We start from the raw sequence: 8130 nt of genomic DNA on the forward strand, positions 1-8130 counted from the left end.
GTGTTTCTTCAAACGTTAAATGCACAGAATACCTCAAGTATACACTTTTAAATTCAATAAAAGTCTTAACAGGCAGTTCAACTTTTTTTTTTAAATTGCACAAACAAAATTATCTAAACCTCACATACAGTAAGTATATGTACAAGAAACAAAAACACATTTTTTACTGTACTGTATATCTAAAATCCTCTGTAGTAAACAACTTGCACATACTGTACCTCAGTGCCCGAGTTATTATTGGCTGTCTAGTAGTCAACAGTGTATTATTTGTAAATATGTGCTACTTTTTCCAGATATGCAGACATCTGAAAGGGTCAAGTGAAAAGCAATCAATAATTCTGAAAGCATTTCCCTTTTAAAAGGTATATTTTAAGAAATTAAATTAAAGATATAAACTCCAGTGTTTAACATTTAAACGATAATGTTAAAAACAAAATGTAATTATAAAGCAGTGTAACATTTTTAAAGACAGCAAGATAGAAATTAAACTGAGGCAAAACAGGGGATTAAAACACTTTAAATCAATTTGAATTATTAGGAGTCCTTTCTGAAAATGTCTACATTGACATCCATTCAAAATCAATTAGTTTCCTCAAAAGTGTGCAGACTTGTTGGTTGATGTGTCCGTGTTTCTTTTTTGATTTTGAGCCCGACTCTGGGTTAATACCCAAAAAAAACCTGTAAACAAAATATAGAAGCTATTAGTTTTATTTGAGCTATTTCACACTGTTTTTCAAAAGACATTAAGTGCTGTTCCTTTCTACAGAATACTGATGCCTAACACTCCTCCTAAGTAGGAAAGCCAAACACAATTTCTCTGCCATTTTAACAATGTTGTGGTGATTTACTAGTCTCACTATTACCCTTGCTAGTGTTATCTACAATGTCAGTGTGTTAGTTTACCTTTGGATAAACTCCAATGTGGATGAGGCATCTTCAGGATACTGCAAGTTAAAGTTGTAATAACTTGCAAAGATTGTAGCAATACCATTGACAAAATCATGATGTGGTCCCATGACCACTTGTCCTTCAATTGACAACATCCAGGCTTTAGGCTTCATCATGTCATCTGAAATAAAAAAGATATTCATCACGTACTTATGCAAAGAAGTGGAATTCTTAATGAACAACAGTGTGAAAGGAATGGGTCGCTAACACAGGGTCTTAGATTACAACTATTAAAGGTCTGCACGCTGTTCTTCTGGTCTTTGCAAAGTAAAGAGCAGCTGCACAGACCTTCAAAACATATATGAGAAGGTAATACAGGTTTACATACTACTAAAGTTGCTGACACTATAAGCTACATGTGTTGTTAACATTACCTTGTATAATCAAGCGGGGTGTGCTTGGTAGCATCATTGTCCTCTGAACATCAGCACCTGTGGCACATGTCTGTAAAATACAGTAATACATAACTTTAAAATATGCTGGATATATGTACAGTACAGTGTGTACTGTATATCCCTTACTGAAGAGTAAAATGATGGCAGAAGAAAATCCCTTGACCCCAGTGATTCACAATTCTACAGTAGATTTAGCAAGGTGTGTATTTTACTAAAATTCAGTAGTCAGAGAACTGTGTGTCTACATGGGAGATTAAGAGTGTATGAATACAAGTATGAAGGTTAATATACTGTATTGTCTACCCGAGTTCCAGCATTGGCACCTACCTTTTTTACTCTTAGTCAGGTTGAGTTGAGCCATCATATTCATCTTATTGTTTCTATCAAACTAGTTCTTCATATAGAATACTGAACATTTACTGCTATATAAAAAATCAAGCACATCCAGCACTCCTCAAGATACCATATTAATTTTCTAAAATTTCAAGGCATTAATTTTAGAAAAATATAAAAAATAAATTCAACTCTAAAGCATTTTCAATGCCAGTTGGGTTCCTGGTCTATTGTAAGCAAAACTCAGTTTTCTATCTGTAAAACAATTACTTACATCTGCTTGAAGTAGGATTGCATCCTTGGGCTCCTTAAAGTATGCCATCAGGAGGAGAAGGACACATGCAGCCTTAACTGAAACCTCTGGTTCAAACTTAGACAGCACATCCTGAATTCCTGAATGATGGCTTAGTTCCTGGCAGAACTTTATAATTGTACTGCCTTTATTGTCCAGTGCCTCTTGCAGCTTGCTGAGGATAGATATGTCTGTTAGAAGCCTAAAGTGGGAGTAAAGACATCTTTGAGAGAAAAGGAAAGGCCATTCCTTCTGAACTTGTGCAATGTGTGGTGCAGGCACTCCATTAAGGTATCGGCTGGTGGATATAGGTCTTCTCCATAAGAGGTTCAGCTTTCTCTGCTCCACTCATCCCTAACTCGGAGAATATTTTAAGTAGCTGCATTTTCATGTCATCTAATGATGCCTCCGTTTCTCCAGCTGGCAGTTCTACAGGACACCACCTCACACATCCATACTGATCTACAGGGCCTCTTGCCTCCCCTGCTGCATTAGTGTGGGACCTTCTCTCTCTGCGCGCCTTGCAAGAGTATTTGTTCTGTTTTTATATTCCACTCTTGTTTTAATTTGCTGAAGAAGAGAGTGGCAGGCCTCTCCAACCATGTCTCCTTTTTTCCAACATCCAAAACTTTTGGGTGTTCCCTTACAATTCCTCGGACTACGCTGTGACACATTGCTCTAGTTGGGTTAAGATCATGTTCAAGCATCTGATCTACCACTGCTTTCACCATATCTTTTCTGTCTCCTGGTGATGGTCTTGTTTGATTTGCCACTGCTTTTTGAATTGCTGCTGGCATCCTATTCCAATTGACTTTGAACTCTGCATACCATGGCCTGCCAGGATGTGGGGACGAAGAAACAGAGGAGTTTGAACTGCTTGAGGAGTTAGAAGATAGGATGAGTGGAGTGCTCATGGGGCTTGATGAGAGGGATGAAGAGGCAGCAGCATCCAGTTCACTTTGAACTGTTACAAGTCCTAGAGATGATAGCAAAAAAGATCAATGGAAAAAACAAAAAGCAGCACACTAAATTAATTTATGATAAATTACATTCTTCCTGTTCAATATATTATATTGGTAGCCACTGAAAAGAAACAGAATGAAGGACACTAGTAAGAGAAAGACATGATTTTTCAGGTCAATGAGTTCGCCCTTCAATAATCTTTGAACTTCAGTGTTAATTGTTCAGCTTACCAATGGCAGTTATCAAAATATATATTTACCTTCATTTTTAATGCTGTTTAACAGTTTGCGACACTGGATTGGCCTAATGTGTTTCTCCAGATCCTTCTCTTGTACAAAAGCAAGGTCTTCTCTGCTTTCCACACCAAGCTCTTCTAACCGTTCAAGAAGAGATGTTAAGGATTCATTTGAGAGGCTTGGCAAAATAGATAGCACCACTTCCCTTATGTCTTGACTCATTTTCTAAAAGAGAGTTGGGAGCAGACAGTCAAATATCAACCAATTAATTCATAAAACCCTTGATTATTTGTTTATTATCAGTAATGCGTTATTTGCTACAATTGTATCTCTGTATGATTTTATGTTTTATTCAGGCACTAGTGAGTACTCCAAGAAGTGAAAGCATTCACAAACTACAGACTATCCCTATCTCAGTTTGATTTCAATTGAATTAGAAAATTTAACTCTTCATTTATAGGTAAATGTGCTGGAATCTTCAAAGGCAATTTCTGAATCATATCCTTCTATAATACTTTCACCACAATACAAAGATGTTATTTAAAAGACATATATATACAAAGTCCTATATACATATATGTGTTCTTTAAAAGAACCTCACAGACTCTTCCTACTCCATTATTTATCTATCCTTTCTACTTACACAATTTCTAAAAAAGAATGATGAAGAACAATTAGCAGTAGGTCACACACATTATAAGCCGGAAGTGGGTAGTAGTCAAGCAAATCATCTTGCTTTATACAAACATAATCCTTTTGGACTACTCCTAATTTACAATAGACACCTATATCTCTCAACTTCACAAAGGTATGCTTCTCTGTAACAAAGTATGCAGAATCGTGGACAGTAAGGACCAGAATAATCTTCCCAACATAAAGTTCTTCATCTCTACTTCCAAGCAAAACAAACATTCCTTTCCTGTATGCTGTGCCTTTCACAGTCACTTCATTGCCTGCCACTGTAGACTGTGACTCAAAATTATAACTGGCAACAGATTCTCTGATTTTGTCATTATAATCATTCACAAAAAACTGTGTACCCCTGTGTACCTGTACAACTGGAGGGAACAGGCTGCCTGCACTCAAGTAAGCCTGAAGAAGCTGATGTCTTTCTGCCAGTGTTTTGCACAGATTTTTAAAGTTGTGTAGCTTTCTGGCACATGTTTTGAAAAATGAGTGCTTACTTTCAAACCTTAATGTCCAAAGGCGAATAAGTGGACCAAAGTGGAGTATAAGTTCAGGATAATGGCACATATAATGATGCTTAGGCCTTAAAGGGTGATTAGGGAAAAGCTTTTTCCTACTGTGTAGATATTCTTCAATTATGACTTTGAGATATGCTACTTGGCCTGCTGCAATAGCTGGTGCACAGACAAGCTCCACTACCTCTCTTAGTTGTAAAAGGAGTTGCCATACCTCGTTTTCACAGGGATCTTGAATTCTGTCACCTATCAAGAGAGGTAACAATCTAAGAAAACACCAATTTTGAACTGCATGTCCATTTAGTCGTTCACTACCAGGGAAACATCTGCAGGTTTGTCATTGCCATCATTTCCTGATATTTGAATTGGTTCTTACATCTGTTTAATTGCAAGTAAGTGAAGTGCTTCTCATGTATTAAATGACCAACAAACAAAGCGAGGTCATACGACACAATACCTTCAAACAAGTCATGGGCTAGACACGGTGGGAGCCCAGGCTGGCAAACATGGAAATAAGAAAGTTGGTTAAAAGGAGAGTCACACTTGATACCTGATACAGCAGGGTCTAAACCCTGAACATGACATTTATATGACTGTATTGTCCTCACAGCACCACACAAGTATGGTTCTTTAATAAATTTTGCTTTATCTATTTCACAGTAGCGGCAAAAACGATCAGCCCGACTGAAGTTTTCCAGAAAACCTCCAATACAATGGGATCCCAAGTTGTCTCCTGAAATGGCAATCAGAGTGCCTTTTACAAATCTGCCATCACTTATCAAAATCCCTCTCTCTTCTAGAAATTTGAGGTCCTTGATCAAAGATTCAAAAATTTTGGTCACTCCAAAGTATTTTAAGTTCTGCTCCCTACATAAGAGAACAAGTTGCATGTGAGCTGTAGTGGATCTATTATGTGGCAAAATTTCAGCCAGGGTTAAGTATACAGCTAAAACTTTATGTTTTTTTCTCCCTGAACCAAGTGGGTTTACAACCTCAAAGGCATCCTGATATAAAATCAAACCAATAGAAGAAGGTTCTATTTTCAATAGTGGATTACTTCGAACTCCCTCTCCATCTCCAACATCCTTATAGACATTTTCAGTGGATGCTTGAGAATGTGCTAAGGCATACTGTTCTCTTACAGACTCGCTTTTGAACAATGCAAGTAAAGTCTCTTGTATTGGTACATACTGGGCAAAGCATTCTTTGCCATTTTCATCAGTGCCGAGAAACAAGGGTACGGGCTCAACATAGTTAAAATTCTTTTTAAATACAGTCTTTCTCTTTTGTTCTGTACTTAGAAGTTCCTTGTTATACATCTTAAGGAGATCCCCTGTTCATTTCATCAATTATGTCACTTATAGTGGCCTCTGGAATTCCAAGTGCCTTCAATTTCTCAATCAGAATCTTAAGTAAATGTGAAAGTCCAATGTCATGGGCATTTTGAAAGTCCTCAATGATTGTCTGTATGGTACTTGCTGGTAACAATACCTTAGCTTGTAATTTCAGATAAAGAAGTGTAATGTTTTGTAAAAACAAAGTTTCATCCACAGCCAGTGGCCTTTCTGGTTCACAATCATCCTCATCAAAAATATTTGAATCTGTCTGACTAGGAACACCAAAGGGATCCATGGGAACAGATGTATCTAGAATTGAATCATCTAGGTCCTCTGAGCCTCTATGTTTCCTTGAAATATGCGAGGCTAAACTTGACTTAACTGTAAAATGCTCTCACAACCTCTGAATGGGCATTTGATTTTCAGTCCTTGTTTTATGTGTGATTTTAAATGCTTTATGAAAGAGGTCAAAGCGTCACACTTAACTTCACATGACTGAACCACACAGTTTAAAGGTGTAATGAACTGCCTGTAGTGCCGCAGAGTAGGAACTGCTTCCTTATGGTCTCTATATATGTGTGTTTTCAGAACACTGGCTTTGCGGTACATCCGAGAACACGTAGGCACACCACACTGATAATGATAATTGGGAGTGTTACTGTGCAGCTTTGTGTGTTGAATAAACTGAGTAACATTACTACAGATATACTGGCACTTACTAAATTTACAATGGAACATTGTGAATTGATAGGCAATTTTATTTAATGGCTAATAGAGTCAAAAATACCTTGCTAAGACTGCCTTTTCTAACACAGACCAGCTAACAATAACTAAAAAATGTGGAAAATGCAATATGGTTTGGATCCCAAAGGGAAATGTTAACACACACACAAAAAAAACTACACTATGTATCTACAAAAAAAAGTTAAACCAGTAAGAATCCATTAAAATACCATTTGAAGTCAAATTTCTATCAACCGTGCTTAAATCAATACATTTGCTTCCATGTATTACTTTTGCCTGTGGAGTTTACCATAAATTAATTTATTTATATTTATATATATATATTTATGCTATTCCTGAGCTAACATCTTTAATCACAGTTGAAAACAAAAGCACATAAACTTAATCAAAATGCACAAATTAAAACTGTTTAAAAATACATGAACTAAAACTACATGAAAAAGCTGACATTGAAACAATATGAAAACGCTTTCCTGAAGCTATAAGATAAGACACGAGTTAAAAAAATGCACAAAATGAAACGGTTTGAAAATGCTAGAACTTAAATTTTATGAAAGAAATCACTAATTACAGCTGTAAACATTAATATATATTGAAAGGCATGATTTAAAGTAGATTGAGAAATGCACAAACTGAAATTAAACGAAACTGCACGTACTCAAACAATGTGAGAAAGTACAAACTGAAAGCGCGCAGTATGTAAGTTTTCTAATACACTCCGTGGTAAAGTCTTAAAATGACTGCATAACTTCCTCTCTAACAATACAAAACAGAAATTATTATAATGATAATGGAGAAAGGCAATGAATGTTAAGTTAATTACCGTTTGTATAAGTAACAAGCACACTACAACGCCATTTTATTACTTTCTTCCACTCTCTGAGCATGTAATATCCCACAGTGCAACGGGGTCTTCTCCAAATACAATTTTACAGTAATTTGCTGTCTTTTGACAGACGACAGCGTATCTTACTGTGATTACAACAAAATTCTGAATACAGTATTTTATTGTGAAAACTTACAGTTAACACCTGTGAAATCCTGGCAATTTTTACAGTGTAGAATTTGCCACATGCATTGTAAATCACTACATTCAAATTAAGTACCAGACCAATTGTTTCCTAATGGCAACACCATAACATTTTTGTAATTCTCACTGATGTCATATGTGTATGTTTGGTATGAATATAACTATTTATGTAAGGCATCTTAAAAGAATGGATCTGGAGTAGAAGAAAACATAACATAAAACAGTTGGATTTAGATAACCTTTTCAGAGGTGGTTAGGGGTGTGTGGAAGAGAACAATGTAAAAGCTATTTGACAAACCAAAGAGCAAATATCTGCGGTGGGTTGGCACCCTGCCCAAGATTGGTTCCTGCCTTGTGCCCTGTGTTGGCTGGGATTGGCTCCAGCAGACCCCCGTGACCCTGTGTTAGGATTCAGCGGGTTGGAAAATGGATGGATTATTGGAAGAGCAAATATGAGATTTACGTTCCTAAAAGAAAAAGTGTTTTTTTAACCTTGCAACAAATTATATATTTCTGACCACATCAAAGTCAACCTCCAGGTGCAGAGTTCTGTGCTAACGGATGGTACTAAATATCGTTGAGAGCTGCTTTAGTTTTAATTGGTTTACAGCTGAATTTAAACAGATTTCATAACATTAGAAGAAATTCTC

General features: G+C 36.4%; 1 pseudogene; it reads right to left on the reverse strand.

Moving 5' to 3' along the window:
• Window positions 1-438: 438 nt before the first annotated feature.
• Window positions 439-7376, reverse strand: LOC120535643 (annotated as a pseudogene).
• Window positions 7377-8130: the final 754 nt, after the last annotated feature.

The sequence above is a fragment of the Polypterus senegalus genome, chromosome 9 (assembly GCF_016835505.1).
Source record: "Polypterus senegalus isolate Bchr_013 chromosome 9, ASM1683550v1, whole genome shotgun sequence".
NCBI lineage: Eukaryota > Metazoa > Chordata > Cladistia > Polypteriformes > Polypteridae > Polypterus > Polypterus senegalus.